This window comes from Panthera onca, chromosome F1, assembly GCF_046562875.1.
Source record: "Panthera onca isolate mPanOnc1 chromosome F1, mPanOnc1 haplotype 2, whole genome shotgun sequence".
NCBI classification, from domain to species: domain Eukaryota; kingdom Metazoa; phylum Chordata; class Mammalia; order Carnivora; family Felidae; genus Panthera; species Panthera onca.
Window position 1 is genome coordinate 8,762,515 of NC_138355.1, and position 20,614 is coordinate 8,783,128.

Consider the following 20,614-nt stretch of genomic DNA (forward strand, 5'->3'; position numbering starts at 1 on the left):
AGGGACAGGGAGCAAGGCAGACACAGAATCCAAAGCAGGGTCCAGGCTCTGCGCTGTCACCACAGACCCTATGTGGGGCTCGAACTCACTGACTACGAGATCATAATCTGAGCTGAAGTCAGACACTTAACCCACTGAGCCACCCAGGCGCCCCAAGGAAGTGTCACTCTTAACACTACCCCATCGATTCATGATCTGTGTCACTCCATAATTTTCAAACTTCTGCAATATTTTAGGCATAAACGCTTCTAAAACATTGGCTCTTCTACTTTCTCTTAAAAAGAAAGGAAGAATTCTCTGCAAACATATAACAATTGATTCTGCTGTATCTTCACTTTTTTTTCTTAATCCTACAGTGTCGGAGATATGCATGCATTTTGTCGTGGCCTTTTCTTCTCAACTATCTGAAAGGAAAGTGGTCAACAGATTCAGAGAAAGAGGGAGAAGTAGTTCATGCTGAAGCTGCTTTGGGGGTGGGAGCATTGATAAGTCCAAAGCGAGAATCTTAAGTGCCATTTGCCTGGAAAAGACAGTAGCAGAGAGACAGATGTTTCTCTCATTAGTTTTATGAAAAGGCACCAATGCTGCTCTGATATGTCGCCATGCGAGAGGGCCAGCACAGGGCAGGACAGCTGTCTTACCTATTCTTGTGACTTCCACCCAGGCCCAGGGAAGGAAACTGTAGTTTGCTTTTTTTCCCCCCCTTAGAAGCTGTGGCTTTTAGAAGAAAGATATTAAACAGTCATTTGTTTGTAGGGCCACGAGACCTCCTCTCTTCTCTTTCCAAGTAGTCTCTTACTCTGTTGCTCTTGAACATAGCCAAAAACTAAGCAGTGAAAGTGGACAGTGTCAGGGTCAAATGTATAGCTCTCTCTTCTTTTAGTTTATTTTGAAATATATATGTCATTTTTCCCCCTCTCCTGAAGGCCCAGCTGATTTATGCTGAGGTTTTATTGCACAGTAGCCCCTTCAGACGTGGGTAATGACTTTCAGGTTTTCTTATTCAGAAACAATGTGCCTTTTTCCAGGTTCACTTAAGCCCACCCTGAGTGCGAGACCTGAGCAAGGACGGTCCAGGAAATGCTGTGCTCTTGTGTGCATTGGGCAGGATTTCCTGCAAAGGGTCAAGAAAACATATTTCCCCATTGTCTTTGTTTAAACTGTAAAAGGCCCTTGTGTCCAACGGGAGACCCTGTTAGTCACTGCCATGGCAACTAAGGAAGATGGGCAGGTCAGCCTCTGACACTGACAGCCACCCTCGCAACAAAAGCAAATGAGAAGACAAGGTGTTTCTGAATCCATCCCTGGGCTCCCTGTGTCCCACTCCCTTCCACTCATCTAGTTGGTAAAATGGGAAAACTGCAGCTGAATCTGAATAGATGCAACAAAATATGAACCAACACATGGATGGTGTAGTTTGGCTTAATAGCATTTCTTACGATGCATCTCCTGGGAGCAACAACACAAAGGTCTTTGTAGGGAAGGGGAAGAGAGAGTCCAGAATAGCCTGTGATTCTTTTTTTAACGCTTGTTTATTTATTTTGAGAGAGAGAGAATCCCAAGTAGGCTCCGTGATGTCAGCACAGAGCCTGACATGAGGTTTGATCTTGTGAACCGTGAGATCATGACCTGAAGCGAAATCAAGAGTCAGATGCTTAACCGATTAAGCCACCTGGATGCTCCATAGCCTGTGATTTCTGAGGTGATGGTCTCAAAGCTTTGCCTCCAACAGATAGTGTTTGAAAGGCACATGCCGTGGTGCTATGATGGAGAGCCAGCCAATGGATTAATGACCTAGAATATGAGGTGCCAGTCCCCAGGTAGGTACAGTGTCTGACACTGAGTTGGCAGCAGTGAAAATAACAATAGAAGCAATGAGCAGAAAATCTTGGATATGACTTTCGAGCTCAACAGATCTGAGCTCTGCCCACCACAACCTGGAGCTTGCTTCCTGTCCCGCAGGCGTCTGCCAGCTGGGTTTCCCTTATTATTCAACCACTGTCTTCCTACTCCCCAGATGCCCTTTGAGCAGCTTGCAGCGCTGTGACTTTACAGCATTTGTTTGTGGCTATTTGGAGATGGACATTCACAGTGAATACACTGGGGCCATTTGCTAGGTCAGTGTTTCCCAGAATGGCTCCATTACGAAACTACATTTCAGTGGTGTTATTTCCTTATCTCTTAGAACAACTCATTTGCTAGGGTCTTGAGTGCATGGTAGAGGTCAGTGCCTACCAAGATACTGGGGACTGAAATACTGAAGGCTGAAAATGAAAGTAACTTACATAGAAAAATATTTTCAGGGGCACCTGGGTGGCTCAGTTGGATAAGCATCTGGCTTTGGCTCAGGTCATGATCTCACAGTTTGTGGGTTTGAGCCCTGCATCGGGCTCTGTGCTGACAGCTCAGGGCCTGGATCCTGTTTTGAATTCTGTCTCTCTGTCTCTGTCTCTGTCTCTCTCTCTTTCTGCCCCTCCCCTCCCCCGCTTATGCTCTGTCTCCCTCTCAATAATAAATAAATGTTAAAAAAAAAAAAAAGAAAAATATTTTCAATAAGGTTGCATGCCGGTTTTTGACAAAGGACCTGTTTGGCTTTTAGTAAGAGTTAATGCTGATAATCTGTCAAAACAAAACAAAACAAAACAAAACAAACCAAAAAAACAAACAAAGCAAAACAAAAAAAAAAAACAAAGAGAAATAAAATAAGAATAGGCCACAGGTGTAAGTCTCTTTCAATAGCCTTATGGCAGCTCGGTGTTTCCTAAGTTGGAGAGGAAGATAAACCACCTGCCACACCATCACTAATGGGACCCTATGACACTCTTCTCTTGTCAATCAGTGAAGTCACCAGAAGGAAGCTCCAGGGCTAAGAATAGTGTTTTAGACAAACCCAGAAGGTCAGCAGTAAGTTAACTCCAGTCTGGAGAACTGTCCATTAATACTATTAGGATGGGGGGAAATCTCTCATTTTTTATTCTCATGCACATTTTCAGAAATGCTGCTTACATTAGGTAGTGATAAATTTCACACACACACACACACACACACACACACACACACACTCAGAGTGGCATCCTGGAAGGAGGACTAGAATAAAAAACTAGATACCCATCTTCAGACATGTTCCTGGTAAGGTCCTAAGTCTACCTCTCCATGAGCCTGCATGAACTGAAGGAGCTGAGGAGCACCCAGTTTAATGTATTCTGTCCACGGCGCTGTTCTAGATTCGAGCTTTTTCTACTAGGAAGTTACATAAGTTACATTCTCATCATTTAAAAAAAAAACCCAAAATTTATAAAATATAGCAATCCAGGCAGAAGTTTATAAATGCCTAAAGATAAAAACTGTAGGATCCTCTTTATATAAAGTATGAAACAGTCAAAACTAATGTATGCTGTTACAGGTCAGGATAGGAGGTACCCACGTTTGGAGGGTGGGAGTGACTCTAAGGGGTGGTGGGAGCATTCAGTTTTTATCTGGGTGCTGATTACATGAGTATATTTGGTTGTAATCACGTAATTTTATGCACAATTTTTTGCACATATGTGTGTTTTTGAGAGACAGGGCATGCATGTGCTAATGCACATAAGCAGGGGAAGGGTAGAGAGAGAGAATCCCAAGCAGGCTCTGCCCTGTCAGCGCAGAGCCCCACACAGGGCTCCATCCCACAAACCCTGAGATCATGACCTGAGCCAAAATCAAAAGTCGGACGCTTAAGCAACTCAGCCACCCAAGCACCCCTGTTTTGTATCTACGTTAAGCTTCAGTTACATTTTATTTAATTACCCGAAGGTAATACAGACCATAGTACGGAAGTTCCAAGGAATCGCATGCCAGGGGCTGGCCTTCATTACAGAAGATGGTACTATTAAAGCAAGGATTGGGTTAGTGGGAAGAATCTGAGTCAGTGGAGCTGACTGAGGCTCAGAGGCCAGAGCTATCTCCAGCCCACAGCAGGCTCTCAGTAAATGGTTGCTGAATAAGTGAGTGAATGAATGAACGAACGAATGAATGAAGCACATTTTCTAAGTAGAAGATTCAACGACACAGTTTCATAGATCAGACAACCAGGTGGAGCTTCCAATGTGTCATGATGTGTCATGTTCTTTTTTTTCTTATGGGTTTTTTCTTTCTTTTTTTTTTTTTAGGAGAGAGAGGGTGTGAGTGGGCAAAGGGCAGAGAGAGAGAGAGAGAGAGAGAGAGAGAAAGAGAGAGAATCCCACGCAAGCTCCGAACTGTCAGCGAAATGCCGGAAGCACAACTGGAGCTCACCTGAAGGGGGGCTCGAACTCACGAACTGTGAGATCACAACCTGAGCTGAAGTCGGACCCTTAACCCACTGAGCCACCCAGGCGCCCCCTCGATGTGATGTTCTAAACTCGCTCCTTAAGGACTGTATTACAGCAAGTCAACTTCCTGTTGAGATGCAATTTGCATAAAGTTCAGGACCTCGCGTGACATGCTAATCGACATGTTTGTATGGATGTCAAAGCACGTGCAGTTACACACAGTCTCTCACGCGGGGCTGGCTTTCCTTTGGCGGGTTCATGCAGGATGTGAGCTAGGCAGGCGCCTGACAGACTCCCCATACTGCCACACCGAGCACTTTCTTAGAGCGTGAGCCCTCAATGGCAAGTCCATCTCTAGTTACTAAAACCAGCACAGAGGCTGGTACATGGAGACATAGTTACACTTAAGATGAGAACGTGTACATGGATAGAACTTCTTATTTTGAGTCCAAGAGTTTTCTTGAGAAATTAAATTAGTGTGAGAAGGTTGTTTGGTGAATGCGCTCAGGGGACAGGGAGCTGGCTGATCTTGTTCAGCATTTAAATTTTATTGAGCGGGGCGCCTGGGTGGCTCAGTCGGTTAAGCATCTGACTTCGGCTCAGGTCATGATCTCATGGTTCGTGAGTTCAAGCCCCGCATCAGGCTCTGTGCTGACAGCTCAGAGCCTGGAGCCTGTTTCAGATTCTGTGTCTCCCTCTCTCTCTCTGACCTTCCCCCATTCATGCTCTGTCTCTCTCTGTCTCAAAAATAAATAAACGTTAAAAAATTAAAAAAAAAATTATTGAGCACCTTTTACAGCTCAAGCACTGTGATACTTTCACGTGTTATTTCATTCAACCTTACTGAATCCTCAGAGTGATCTTGTAAATCTAATGTTGTCATGTTATACAGGACTCAGAGAAGTTAACTGATACTCCCAGCCTCATGATTGAGCATAAACAGACAAGCAGAATGAATGAGTAAATTAAGGAGCAGAAACCTATTTCCCAGCAAGTAAGTGGCAGAGGTGGAATTTGAACCCCGGTTGTCTGATCCCAAGGCCATCACCTTTGAGATAGGAGAGCTTGATGTGCGCATGAACATTACCTGCCAGTTAAGTTGGAATATCTCTACCAAGCGACTGTCTTCCCCAGCTAGTGGTGGAGATATGTGGACACGTTATTTTTCTCATGCATGCATCCATTCATTTCAAGAAATTTTTTAATGTTTATTTATTTTTGAGGGAGAGAGAGAGCAGAGGAGGGGCAGAGAGAGAGGGAGACACAGAATCTGAAGCAGGCTCCAGGCTCTGAGCTGTCAGCACAGAGCCCGACGTGGGGCTTGAACTGGTGAACTGTGAGATTATGACCTGAGCCGAAGTCAAATACTTAACCAACTGAGCCACCCAAGGCTCAAAAAATTTCAAGAAATTTTTAATGAATACACACTATGGGGCCAGCACTGTTAATCACTCTGAGATTTACAGATGGTATATAAAGCTTAGTAACTGGTACCTTATGCCATAAGAAGGTTTCTTAAGAAATAACTATTTTGTTTAGATTTTGTTATATTGTTGGGACAAAGAGATAAATGACATGGTTCCTGCCCACAAACAGCTTAGTCTAGTAGGGAAAAGACAGGAAATCAAGTGAATATGGCAATATTTCCTAGGGGATTTGTCTTAGTCAGTTTGGGCGGCTATAACAAAGTACAATACACTGGGTGACTTATAAACGACAGAGAATTAGTTTCTCACAGTTCTGGCATGTAGAAGTCAGAGTTCAGGTCAGGTTCTGGTGAGACCCCGCTTCTGGGTTGCAGACTGCCAGCTTCTAGCTGTGTCCTCACAAGGCAGAGAGCAGAGAGGGAAGCAGGCTCTCTCATGATTCTTATAAGGGCACCAATGTCATTTCCAAGGGCCTCACCCTCATGACCTCGTCTAATTTTAACTACCTCCCAAAGGCCTACCTGCTAATAACATCACATCAACGGATAGGTTTCAACATATAAATTTTGGAGGGGCACAAACATTCAGTCCATAAGAGAATTCACAGATCAGCCTTATGGGAATATTATTTTTCTTTGTGCTGCCTTTCTGTTGCTTTGATCATTGCTGTCATTAAAAAAACAAAAGTGTTGGGGTGGCTGCGGGGCTCAGTCAGTTAAGCCTCTGACTCTCGGTTTCAGCTCAGGTCATGATCTCACAGCTTGTGAGTTCGAGCCCCGCATCGTGCGCTGTGCCGACAGCACAGAGCCTGCCTGGGATTCTCTCTCTCCCCCTCTCTCTGCCCCTCCTATGCTCCCTCTGTCTTTCAGAATAAATAACTTAAACAAAATTTTTTCAAAGATAGCGTTTACTATCAACCATGTTATTATGGTATTGTTTTGCGTCCAACGAGTGCAGGATAGGAAGGGATGCTATTGTACATGGTCAGGTAAGGCAAAAATCATCGCTCCCCTGATATGGCACTGAAATTAGTTTCCCATAGATATTAGTGAAAATAAATACACCCTAGTATCTCTGCCCTTTTACATAGGCCCAGGTTAAATTGGAGAAAATGTCATAGAAAAGAAACGATTGATAAGTCATCTGTATCTTTTTCTTTTACTATTGAATATCATGGATTACAAAAGCCACAGACCCTCCCTATGGAAACACAAATCCAATTAAACTGTCTATCCTCTCCACACATCAGGAAAGGTAGTTATTTGTGATTGGAACCTTACCAAAATGTGGCTGTGCTTCAACACAAAAACTCTGTTTTCATGCATCTCTCAAAGCTGCTTATAATGTTCTTAAGGAAAAGAATCCATACACAACTGTGAAACCGCATGTCCTGGAAAACATTCAGGAGCCTTCTAATTTGGATCAGGAAGGAACACTGAAACAGTATCTCTGTCAAATAAACTCATCCATTCCGGAATCCTCAGCATTTCTTTTAGCCCTTTGATGAAGGTCAAGGAAGAATTCACTAATAAGCCATTTCCCTTGAAGACAGTTACTGACATCTTTCAATGTTTCCGGTTCTTGGTTTTTGTCCATGAGGTGCACTCTGATACTGTCAGAGAATTCCTATTTGGTGAGTCCCTTTTGGAAACCTCAAAGGGCACTGACATCTTCAAAATTGTTAAAGGTATTTCTTTGCCAAACAAGGGTCTGCTGTAGACACAATATCTTGGTATTTGTTGAACTGATGAAGCACATGAAATGTTTTACATCAACCCACCTGGTTCTCTGGTAAACAAGGAGGCACAACATACCATTGTGTCTTGCTGCTTTTGACATTGGCATGTGCTCACATCTAAGACTTGGCCAATGATTTGAAAATCGTGCCCACCGCGGCATAACACTTGTCAATTTTATCAGCATCAGAGCCTTAAATTATCCATTAACTACGTGTAATGAAGAGATACAATCCAAGAGGCTCTGTCAGGGAAGTGAAAGAGAACATGACATTTATCCATACAGATTGAGTGACTTCCCCAAAGTCAAGTCTTGAAGTGTTTGGTTGAACCTCAGGCAGAAGTTGTTTTGTAGCTACTTGCTTGCTTGCACTGAGAAGAAAGATAGGCTCTCTCCCAGAACATAGAAGAGATTGTTCATGGACATGATTTTATCTGGCAGATGGTTTTTCTATACTAATGACATCAGTCTTCCCATTGAAGTTCCATACTTTCATTTTGGGTGTCGCTGCTCTGGAAGAAGAGAATGTGGGCAGACAGTTATGTCAACTTTCCAGTTCTGAAGGAAGTGTTTCTGTCACATGAAGTCAAGAGAGCAAACCCTATTAATGTCTTTGAAGGAAAACCATCTACTCTGTGGTAATCAGCCTCCAGAATGGTTGTTTATGAGTCTCACACCTTAGTATCATGCCCCTGTGTAACCCCTCTTAGAAGTAGGGGTGTTGAGGTAACCAATAGGATTTTACAGAAATGATAGTATGTGATTTCTGGGGCTAGGTCATACAACGCATTCAGCTCCCAGATTCATTTATGTTGATTCTTATTAGCTTCCATTTTAAGTGTACTATTTTTGGAAAACCATACTCCCATTCTGGTGACCCATTTCTTCTTAGGCCTACAGCTCCCATGCATTGGGTACCTGGAACCCCCAAGAAGGAAATCAGAGTACCAGCAAAGGGCATTGGGAACCAACTATGTAACTTCAGCATCTGGGTCTACTTGGGGGATGATGCCTAGTGACCCAGCATCATGAGAATATCTCTGACTTCTTTGGCATTGCCTAATTCTGTCTGTCCCTTGGTTTGGGAGAAAGTCTGTTTAAAAAGAATCCCTGAGATCAAGACTTAGTTAGGGTCAGGAGTTTAGATCTCTACTTTTTATGTAAAATGTAAACAAATTTCATGTAGGTATGAGGAGAATTTTTAATCTTCCCCCAGACTAAAAGGTATTTAGATATGTTCAAGCTTTGCATTTTATTTTTCTTTATTAATTAGTGGGGACATCTGCATTAACACAGGATCATTAATTTATGATCTAGTGAGTCTTTTCCACCTCTAACTTCCCTGATGAAAGAGAATGAGACAAAAAGGAACTGTTTGATCAAGACTTCTCCCACAGATTTAAAAGATGCCCTTGAATAACATTAAAGATATCAATTTGGCTGTTGTCTACCTAGTTTGCTGTGAGGCAAATATATTAACCAAAAATGGAGGCATTAAAACTCAGATTTTGGGGGTACCTGGGTGGCTCAGTTGGTTAGGCGTCTGACTTTGATTCAGGTCATGATCTTGAGGTCTGTGAGTTCCAGCCCTGCGTTGGGCTCTCTGCTGACAACTCAGAGCTTGGTGCCTGCTTTGGATTCTATGTCTCCCTCTCTCTCTGCTCCTCCCCAACTCTCACTCTGTCTCTCTCTCTCTCAAAAAAAAATTTTTTTTTAAATTAAAAACAAATAAAACTTGGATTTTGCATTACTACTTGCTAATCATTAACATGAAAGCATATTGCCATTCTCTCTAAATTCCAAATCAAACCAAATGTCAGCAATGCCAACCCAAGGTCTGCATTTCTTGAAAACAAAATCACAGCTTCCTCTGAGGTACCTCAGAAAACACAATTGAAATGATAAGTAGTTTGGTTACACTTACTCATTTCGGACACATCCTTATTCTTCCATATTCACTTTCTTCCCTGTCTGGGTTTGAGTCTTGGTGAGTTTTCCAGTATAATATTCCAGAAGCCGTCAGTATCATTGATTCTAAATAGAACCCTCAGAAGCAAAAAGAAACATGTATCCCAGGTGTACTGGTTTCCTATTGCTGCCATAAAGTTAGTTAGCATAAACTCCATGCTTTAAAACAATGTAAATTTGTTGTCTTATGGTTCTGGAGCACTGAGGTCAGACCTGGGTCTTACTGGGCTAACATTATAATGTCCACAGTGTTTTCTGTTCCTTTCCAGAGACTTTAGCAGACAGTCCATTTCCTTGCCTTTTCCAGTTTCCTTGACTTGAGACCCTCCTTCTCTATTTTCAAAGCCATTAATGGCAAGTAACGTCCTTCTCATACCCCATTCCTCTGACCTACTTCCATAGCCACATCTGCCTCTGACTCTTCTGCCTTCCTCTCCACAGTGAGAACTCCTGTGATCACATTAGGCCACCCAGATAATCCAGACTAATCTCCCCATCTCAAAATCCTTAACTTAGTCATATCTGCAAAGTCTTTTTTTTGCCATGGAAGGTAACATATTCACAGTTTCGGGGATTAGGATGTGGGCGTCTTCGGGGGGACATTAGCACAACAGTGTCTAAAAATAATATTCCAATGTTCAATCCTGAAAGATTGTGTTTTATAAATTTCAAGAAGCAAATGAATTTCCCAGGTCTGCACCCACTGAACTATCCTATAAGCAGACAATGGCAGCCAACAGCGGGGACATCTGCCTCCTTTGCAGTGAACTTCCCTCTGATAAGAAGATGACTAGGGAATGTGTAGTCCACAAAATGGCACATTCTAGAGAGGGGCCATGCTTCCACATGGTTGTTAGTGTTGACGTTTTTGAGATTCCACCCCAGTAGCAAGCATTAGTCCTTCCTATAAGTGTTACTGTTATCTTGCAAAATTTTTATTTTTAAAAATATTTGTTCCAAAAGGAAGAAATACATGTCTTAAATTTGTCACATATGAAAGAAATAGGGAGGACAGCCAAGAGTTCCTTCCATTTGGCATTGTTCTAGTCCCTCTCCCCAAGAGGCAGGCATATCATGGATCCATATTTTGGAGATTATATTAACCATTTTGTCCCAATAGTTATTAATTATGGACTTGAGCAGGCCACACACTACCCAAACATGCCCTTTTTCTACTAACACTTACAATGTGGTTTCATATGCAGATTCATAAGTGTTCTTATTTGCATGATACATAATTGGTATTTTAGAAAACTGGAACGGTTTCATGACTCTGACAGTGTGGTATATGCTCTGTAATTTAGTATATATATGAAAGTCATTCAATTGTGATCAGATTAGGAAAACTAGATGAAAATGGAACAGCTACAATTACAAAGGGCATGTGTTTGGCCAGCCAAAATTTCTGTCAAATATAGATTCCGTATGTGAATGTAATATCCTGCAAAGACTACCTGGGATTCCAAATGTGAAATGAGATGAAACAGTGTCCATTTGGGCTTCTCAGATAGAAATCAGGGCAAACGTGAGTAAAGGAAGATTTATTTCCTTGCTGGGCAAATGGCACAGGTTCCCTTTTGATGGCCAAGTGTTTCCAACACAGTTTGAGTGAGTCCTGGTGTTACAGACTCCACCCTTGATCATAAACACACTTAAAGTTACACTAAGGGTACACGTGAGACATGTGCAGTCCACATTTTTATTTCTATAAAAGTATCTTGGACAAACGAGAAGGAAAGACAAAGTGGTGGGGTTTTTTTTCAAAGCCTACAGGTGGTTTCAGTTACTCAATATGTTTGTCTAATTGCTCACATGTTACCTACACAATATTGAAAGCAGATAATTCTGCAAAGTTTCTTCATCAGCTTCTGAATGCTGCCTGCACCCTCGTTAGCATAAATCCCCCTTTTCTGCCTGCAAAAGCTGAAATATGCCGTGTTCTTGTCTTACCCTTTGCCATCCAGTCTTAAGAAGCTGGATCTGACAGGCATAGCGTTAAAAAAGGGGGAGGGGGGGGGGCAGGAGACTGCCACCAGCTGTTGCTAATAAAACAACTCCAGTCCCTGCATTGGTCGCTTCCTCCTCTAACTTCATATCCCCGCGGTGTTGGCAGTAATTGGGAGGGGGGTTACTGGGGCATTCCTCTCTCAAGGGAGACAATAAGAATATTAATATTAATGCAATGGCTGCTCCTTCAGATGGGAACGGATAAGATGAAATGATTTAGAGAAGGCTTGATCAATCATTCCATTTCTTGGCAAGAAAATGATGCCTTTTGCATTAAGAAAGAACATCTGGGTAGAATCACAGTGGTTAAAAGAATTGGGTGGTTGGCAACCAAAAATTCACTTCCTTGATAGAGTTTAGATTTTTCCTCCCTCTGGGACTTCTGGCCCTGCTGGGGGCAAAAGCAAAAGTTTGAAAGGCTTACTTGAAAATATGTGCTTACATGTCAGCACTCTTTCTGTGACCTTGCTGCCTACTGATTTATTAGCAGGGTCTAAGAAGGCATCTGGGGTGGCCAGTCAACATGTCTGATTCTGAAGAAAGGGTGGCCACGCTGGGAGCATTTCTGACTCTGTGACCCCACATCTGGCCCACGAAGCTCCTTCTGCTCCCATGGCGGCTTGAGAAGTGTCTGCAAACCAAGACCTTTTGGAGCAAACGTGGACAGATAGCCAAACCTTTCAAAGTCTGGGAGAGTCAAGAGGTTGCTGCTTGCTTGTGACCAGGGCATCAGCAAGGCTGTGGCACGAAAGGACCTTGCACATGGCAGATAGACACAGGTTTCCTAAGACATTAAATATTTCAAGGTCTCGCTACTGAAAGCACAAGTGGAGCCTTGTGTAGGAGACAAAGATGTGTGGCCTCAGGGAGGGGGTGGGGACACTCTGCTCCTTTTACTGTTCTCTCTCTGAATAGTGATGACCCAGCATGGAGACATTCGTGACCTGCATCCCCTCTGCCAGATGCTCGACAGCCATTAGTTAACTAGAGAAGCAGCCGTTCCCAGTGACACACCAGCCAGGCGTCCACACTCCCGGCTTTAGGAGTCAGAGTGGGGGTACAGAGAAAGGTGGGGCTCATCAGGACACAATCAGCACAGGAAACAAATATGGAGGATTACAGGAAGGCAAAGGCACCGACCCAAGTCAAAATACAGAGGAGGTAGGTATTCAAAGAGACCTCATCTGAGTTTTAAAGATCACAGTCATATCCTAAGAGACATACCACATCTTCCCAAAGAGCATTCACTCACACAGAACTCACCATTGTCCCGAATCTTTGAGTGTATTTGCCATACCTTAATTATACAACCCCCTAAAGTACCCTTTGCTACATGTAATGCGAGGCTTATCCCAGATCGATCCTCTCAGATGCCTGCAGAACCACCCGGGAATCTCGGTATCAGTTATGATTGTTCCCAACCCTCCCTCCCCTTTGTCTTATTCTTTACCTTTTTAGTATTATTTTTTGACGCTGGGTGCTTGCAAAGTATTTAAAACATCACCAACGTCATCAAGGAGAACTTTCATCGGCATATTTGCACACAATGTGACATGTCTTATTATTTAAAAGGAAGTTTCTTGTTTTCTTCATTAGAACTATAAGCTCCATGATGTCACCGAGTCCCCAGTGCCTGGAACCATATCTGGCATATAGGTGCTTGATAAATACTTACCGACTATATGAATGAATGAATGAATGAATGAATACAAATCTATTCTCCACCCTCTCAGAGCACAGAGCCTAAGAAAGTATTACACATGTGACCAAAAGCAGAAACCTAATGTATAACCAGGCAATAAAATACCAAGTTCCATCTCATAAGGTGATCCATCATCTTTGTTCTGTTTTGGGGCCACAAGCAGGTGAGATGCTTCAAAGCCCTTCATGGAAACATGCATCCATACACGTGGTTTCTAAAGAAACACTATTCTACTCTTTAGTACATTATGTTATTGCTATGGAAACAGCGATATTTTAAAGAAGAACACTGGAACTTTCCAAATACAGTATTTATTCTTCTTGTACTAGCAAATAATGTGTTTCGCCTAAGAACTTGTTAGGTGGCCTGCAGCTAAATATAAAGGGACAGATTCTCATCATGTGTAAGTCTAGGGGAAAATGTGGACCACTGGCTTTTCAAGATACATTTTAAAATAAACTCAGCACAAAACCCTAGACATAATTGGGGCTTTCAATGAAACACTTAATATGTTAGATTTGTTTTTTAGTTAGAAAAACTATTTATATTTGAGCCGCAGAAAAACCCTCTGAAGGATGACAAGCTGTCATTGTCTTGGGATTTTCAGAGGACAAACCTCACTCAACCTTACTTTTGTTTATGACTATCAGTACCTCTGTAGTGCTCAGCTGGCTAATATGGCCTTAGCTTTCCAGGACTGGCATCACATCTTAACTAAAAGGTTATGAGAGAAAGCATAAACCCAGTGTGGGCTCTAATAGCACAAGAGAAAAGGAACCAAACAGGATCCGAGGAGTGTTATCAAAGGATCACTTAAGTCTAGCACACATGTGGAAGTACCGATTGATAATATCCACTTGTACAATTTTGCCTTCCTTACTGATCCATTTTTTTTAAGCAAAACCAGATGGACTCATTTTTAAAACCTATCTTCCTGCTGATAAAAAAAAAAAATGAAAGCAATTTTTTAACAGGTATGATTCCAGCATTCTAGTGACCATAATTTCTACCTTGTATTATGTGCAAAATTGGTAGTGTGGTAGCATTTTCTTTTAGTTCAGGTAAGTTATCCATGTGCAAAGGTGGAACACACACACACACCCTTCTTTCCTGGTGATGGAAAGAACATAGACTTGTGCTCTACCATTGCTACCTGGGAGCTGTTTGCCCTGGAGCAAATTCCTACCTCCCTCAGCCTCACACAGTTCCCCACTTGCCGGTCACCTAAATGAGAACACACAGAAAGATCCTAAAACAGGTCTCAGTAAACATTAATCTCTTCTCTTCCCTGATAATAAAGAATAACCATTACATTTCTCTTTATTGTTTTCAGCCCACTAAAGTGCAAATGTCTCTAAAGCTGCCAGGAGTTGAAAGATATTAGAATCATGTTTCCATGGACATAGTTCACTTAAAGCAAAAGTTCTCCCTTCAGTAATTTAGTTCGGACAAAACATAAACACTTACTCAACAAAATATATTGCTCACGTTATTCCAATTTGTACTTATGTGTCATCTTCTGTGTAAGAGCTCAAAGGGCACTACAAATAAAAAAATGCTTGCGATCTAGAAAGATATAGGTAAATTTATGTTTGATTGCTAAGGTGAACTGATAATAACAAATTAAGTCATCTGCACAAGATTTTGATACTATTTTGGTGACCTACCTGAGCAAATACAAAGCTTCGATATTCTGCCTATACTTTATGAGTGACAGGTACTGCCAAGCGCCCACCACTCCCTTCCTCTGGGCCCTCACTGCTGTTTTGCTGTTTCACCTAGGTCCTCACACACATCCTTCAACATGACACCCCAAGCAGCCACCAACAAGCAGGCGGAGATAGTTTATCAGTTTAAATCCATCTGCCTTCCTTGAGTCAGATTATTTTCCAAGTTCTCTACATTGGGCCTGGGTGGCTCAGTCGGTGAAGCATCTGACTTCGGTTCATGAGTTCAAGCCCCACGTCAGGCTCTGTGCTGGCAGCTCAGAGCCTGGAGCCTGCTTTGGATTCTGTGTCTCCTTCTCTTTCTCTGCCCCGCTCTCTCTCTCTCCCAAAAATAAACAAACATTAAAAAAAAAAAGAATGGGTTCTCATAAAGAACCACAGAGCTTTTTTTTTTTTTTTGCATACTTCCCTCTCATTATTTTTTTGATGCCATTAAAATATATCTGTGAAAACTTATTTATTTGTCAGTTTTATCATTGGCCCTGGCACAATGAAATTCTCAATGCATTAATCTTCAGGGACAGAAAATTTTCTGAAAATCCTCTCCCCTTCCTACTCAAAGAAAGGAAGATTCATCCACTGCTCCAAGACCCCCTTCCAACCCAGCGCTGACTCCACCTTTTACTTACCGTGTTTCGCCACTGATCTCATCTCCTTCTGCTTGCTGCATGACTTGGCCCCATTGTGCTTCCTCTGTCTGCCTCCTTTTCTTGGATCTTCCCCTGCTCAGACTTTTAGAAGAGATCACCATCCTGTCTGGCTCCACTGCAGGTGCATGATGCCCAATTTCAACCGGGCCCTCAGGACTGCTCAGCAACAAGAGCTTCTAAATCTTCATCAACCTTCTCAGTCTCCACGCCCTGGCTCCTTTGACTCAACAGATGCCAACCTGTCATAGAGAACACAGATGCCATTAGGGATGGGCTCCCCAGACCCCGTGAGCTCTGTCTGAGCCTCTGCATACATTCAAGCTTGGCTTGGCCTTACCTTCTCTCTGCACAATGCCCATCCCTCCCCTTGGCCCCATGCCCCTCACCTGATCCAGGACTCTCTGCCATTGTTTGCCTACCACTCCCTCAACACGCCTTTAAAATCTTTTCTTGGACAAATTCCTCCGCGCCTACACACTAGGTCAAGACTTTTCTTCACCGCAAATAAATAAGCAAAAAAGCAAGCACCACAAAGCACGTTCTCTTACCTGGAGCCTGATACTTGAGCTTCATTCCACCTCTGAGTGCTTTCTCTCATGCTTCCTCTGCCTGGGGTAAAATCCTGCCTCTTTCTGTGCATCCAAATCCTGCCCACTCCTTAGACCCAAACCAAGTGTATTTCCGTCCCGACATCCACACTTGCAAAGAGTCAATGGCCTGCGTGAATTGCCTAGGAGCCTCTGCCTCTCTCACCCGCAACACCTCTGTTTTTGTCTGTGTGTCACAATCTTGAGCACCTCTGCTCTCAAAGCTACTGGAGGTTCAGTAAGGCCAGAATGTGTATCTCATTTATCTTGTATTCCCCAAAGTGCCCAACATGTGCTGCATATTTAGTCACCACCATTTTAGACAGATTAGGAGTCTTTAGCCACATGCCCTAAATCACAAAGCTTGCAAATGCCAAAGTTGCCATGGATTTGAGTGTTCTTTCAATTTCTTGTGTGAGTCCTATAGTCTTAAACATTTTACTGCAGTGGGGTCACAATCATACCATTTTGGTGGTCCAAAGAAAGTTTCTTTAAATGTCTAGTTTCCAAAGGCTTTCCAAACACTTTTGTTTAGGAGCTAAAAAATGGTGAATGAATGAATGAGTGAATAAGTTTGGGATGATGGTACCCAGAAAGCTTAAACTTGTTAAGGGTAGAGGTCAGTGGGATACTGGTAGGGAGGGTGGGGGATGGGGAGGGGGAGACCCACAGGCGGGTCATTCTGTGCCCCTGCCTGTAGAAGGCGCACTGAAGCCAAGGGCTGGCCCCACTGTGCATTGCAGCACTACTAAGACAGAGGTGCCCCTCCACCCGGTCAAGGAATCCATGCTTGATGTTGTGCAACATTTTCCATAGTTGGGATTTTGTCAATTGAACATATTTAAAAAATTACAAAGTAAGTGTCATTTGTTTTCCGAATCTTATTGTCAAATTCTGATCCTTAGGGTCTGAGATAAAAGTATCACCTGTCATAAGTAGAATATTAGGAGATGATTTACTTCCCCTCCCAAATTTCATACCAAGGAAACATCTTCAAATGTTGAGTCGGGAGAGCAATTCCAGATGATTAAAGAAAACCAGTCAAGATCATTTTATTGTCCACTTTCTATAAGACCAGGTGGAATATAAATTTTCATACAGGTCCAGTTGGGGACATCTCTGCTGAAGAGAGTCTGGAGGCCTTCACTGCTTTTCGGGTTATTTACGGTAATTGGTGTTCACCTGGATCTAAGTTTTATTATATTTGACAATGATAGGATTACGTAAAAATCTCCTGGCACTGCAGGTATTTTCAGAAGATCAAAGCACAACCCCTAGATAATAAGCAGTTTGCAAGTGCTGAGGAATGTATACTTTGTTATGGATGGTACACTTTGTGATTCTGAATAGGGCTGCTGAAAACATTCACTTGAACCCAAAAGAAGACTCTATTATTCAAGGAGTGTAAGAACGCTATTGCACTTAAAAAAAAATAGAGTTTTAGTAGCAGACAAGAAAGGGAGAGTATTAGCCCTCAGCAGAATTTTCAGTAATTGCCTCCCTGAAAAGGCTCAATAGTGCAATCACGTAAAGGTAAACTTAATGGTATAAAGAAATGATTGAGCACATTTAGGTGGAATAACTGAAGGCTGGGTGCATTTGTTTTTCATTCCTCACTGAAAGGCAGAAGCTATGTTTCATATATGTAGGAAGGAGCCAGAAGATTGAATACAGAGATTAAAATACTTCATAATTGCTTTAGTCAAATGAACAGATTTTGTATATAAAAGGGACCTGTAGGCATAATTTAGGGCAGGTTTTGCATGGAAATGAAGTCTGTTACACCTCCAGTACCCAACCACCTTACACAACTTGTCTCCCTAAAATGGATATTTTAATCTCTAATTTATTAAAAGATGAAATGTTGGAATGTTGGATAGATTGAAATCATTTGTCAGATCACGAAGTCCTCATAACATTTCTCAGCCTTAATAACACATCTGCTCTTAGAATGTGGTCTCTTGATAATAGCTGTCTGAAAGTGTCTGAATTTAGGGATTATTTGAGACAACAGATTTCCTTCTATTTGGAATTGAATGAGGCATCTGCTCCCTCACCGTTAGCTTTGTGTGATAGTCTCAAGGCATTCATAAAAGGGCAGATCATTTTGAACACGATGAGAAGGAAAAAAGACCTCTGTTGAGAATATGAGATTGGGAAAGAGAAATTAAGAACTTTTAAAGGTAGTATTTATATGTTTAGGAATATTCCTCCACAGTTCCTTTTCTCATCTGGGGAGAATACAGTGGCTGGAGCTCCAGGAATAACAGAGCACTCCAAAACCAACAATTTAGAGAAGACCTTGATAGAACGCTGAGTTGGAATTCACAAAATTGTATGTGATTTGATTCAGGACAAGCAACAGAACTCTGTGGGAATGGACAGCCATGACCATTCTGAAGACCATATGCCCAGTTGATGTCCAAGTGCAAGAGTGTATGAAAGAGAATGAAAAATAATACATGAAAATTGTCTTCTCTGTTTTACTCCCAAGACAGAATATTCCAGAAGATGAAGTCATAACAAAGCCTTTATGCGAGTTCAAAGGCAAACCGTATATACAAAGAAATGCAGGCCATACATCTTTGAAGGTAACCGACTAATAAGGAAAAGGCCATTATCAGTTTCTTGACTACATTTAATTATGAAAGTTACCATTTATAGTTGGGCAAGTTCATTTTAAAGTGATGGTATGCCCTTTTATTTCCACACACACCCACAAAAATATTCTTTACATTTAGAAAGAAGTAAAAAGAAAATTTTAGCTAAGTCTCCTGATATTTGCATATTGTCATCCTACAGATAGCTCCAGATGGCTTTAATGGATATGTAGCGGCAATGAAGACAGGGTTTTGATTACAAAGACCACATTCTTCCTATGAATCAGTTCATATTACATGTATATATACAAACATATATACAAATAATTCATCTATTAGATACAAGGCATTTTTAAGAGAACCAGGTTCTCAGACCACATAACTGTATGAACATGATAATAACGATAAAACATAAAAATTGGGCCCTGCTTGAAAAAATACAGCTGTCCAGTCACCTACCGCACAGGACAACACCTAACTGTTCTGGAATAACTAAAGGTGTAATGAGAGACACCTCCCCAATTGTCTTGTTTCTTAGAGGGTCCTTATTTGTTGACTTTTCTGTTACATTTGACACCAACAATTACCTTCCTTTTGAGAACCTTTTTTGCCTTTGGATTTTCTGCCACAATAGTATCTCTTGGCCGCTCGTGGGTAACCCCTCCAGTGAATCCACATTTTCTTCTTCCCCAGAGGGGTGCTCAATGATCCTGTGTTGGAGGGTCAGGAACCACATCCTGGGAAGAATTTGGATACGTACAGAGCATTTTCCAGTGATGGGGCCATTGGCATTTAATGGGAGTCAGGTGCAGGGAGGGGAGAGGAGCAAGAACGTTAATTTTCTGGGATGCACAGGACAGTTCCACGTGACAAAGGTTTGTTTTGCCAAAATCCAAACAGCACTACACTTTTGAGAAACACCACGTGGGGAAATCAAATTCTTGACCTTTCATTCGTTATTTCTGAACCCCTACTCTAAAGCACTTTGCTTCAATGGCAGGATCAGACCTCTCTGTCACACACACACATACACAAGACCCCCAAGCCTGTCTCTCCCACCTGTTAGCATCACTCCTGGCCCCTCCTGCCAACCGCTGCCGAAGAGAAGATCGTCTGGTGGGCAGGTCAGACTTAGATCAACCCAGAGCCTGGCAGATGTCTCTTCCTGTCCATTGCTTCTTTGTCCTTTATCCCCATGTCTAAGTGATTGGGTTCTGCCAGTTCTTTTTATCTACAGTGCCTTTTGGAAATGGTTTTTTTCCCAGTACCACAGCTACCCTTAGCAGATGCCTCTGCGGACCCTGCATCTTTGCTGACCGACTTCCCCAAGGCAATCTGTGCAGCTACCAACCCTCCCATGCTTCTGTGCTACAATTGTTTCTATGGAACACTCCCCACCATTTCTGAAAATCCACGATGACAAATCCTGCCTGTTCTCACTGTGCTCGTCATCCCACCCCCAAGGGTTCTCACACCTCTTCCCCCATGTCATGCTGTTGTCTTTGCTGTCCCCTTGTTAGACCCCTGTCCCAGCCAATCGGCCTCATGGCACAAGTGCATTTCCGCCTCCTTTCTCAGCACCCTGATACCCACCCCTGATGCTCACCCCACCCTGCAGTGTCAGTACTGTGTGGGGCCATACCAGGGCCTGAGAAAAAAAGAAGGATCAGTCATATCGGTCTTGTTCTTCAAAACTCCGACGTTTCATTCGTTATTATTTCATATTCCTTGTGATTTTTTTTTTTTAAAAAGTACTGCATTGTGATATTCTGTAGCTTGATTCCTGAGTTTCTGGCACCCCCTTAAATTTTGTACTAGAGGCAAATGCCTCGCTCGCCTCACCCTGGGCCCAGCCCTGTCGTGCGGCCCCCTCTGCTCCCACGCTGCATCCGTGATGAAGGCTTTCAGTGCCGGGACCCG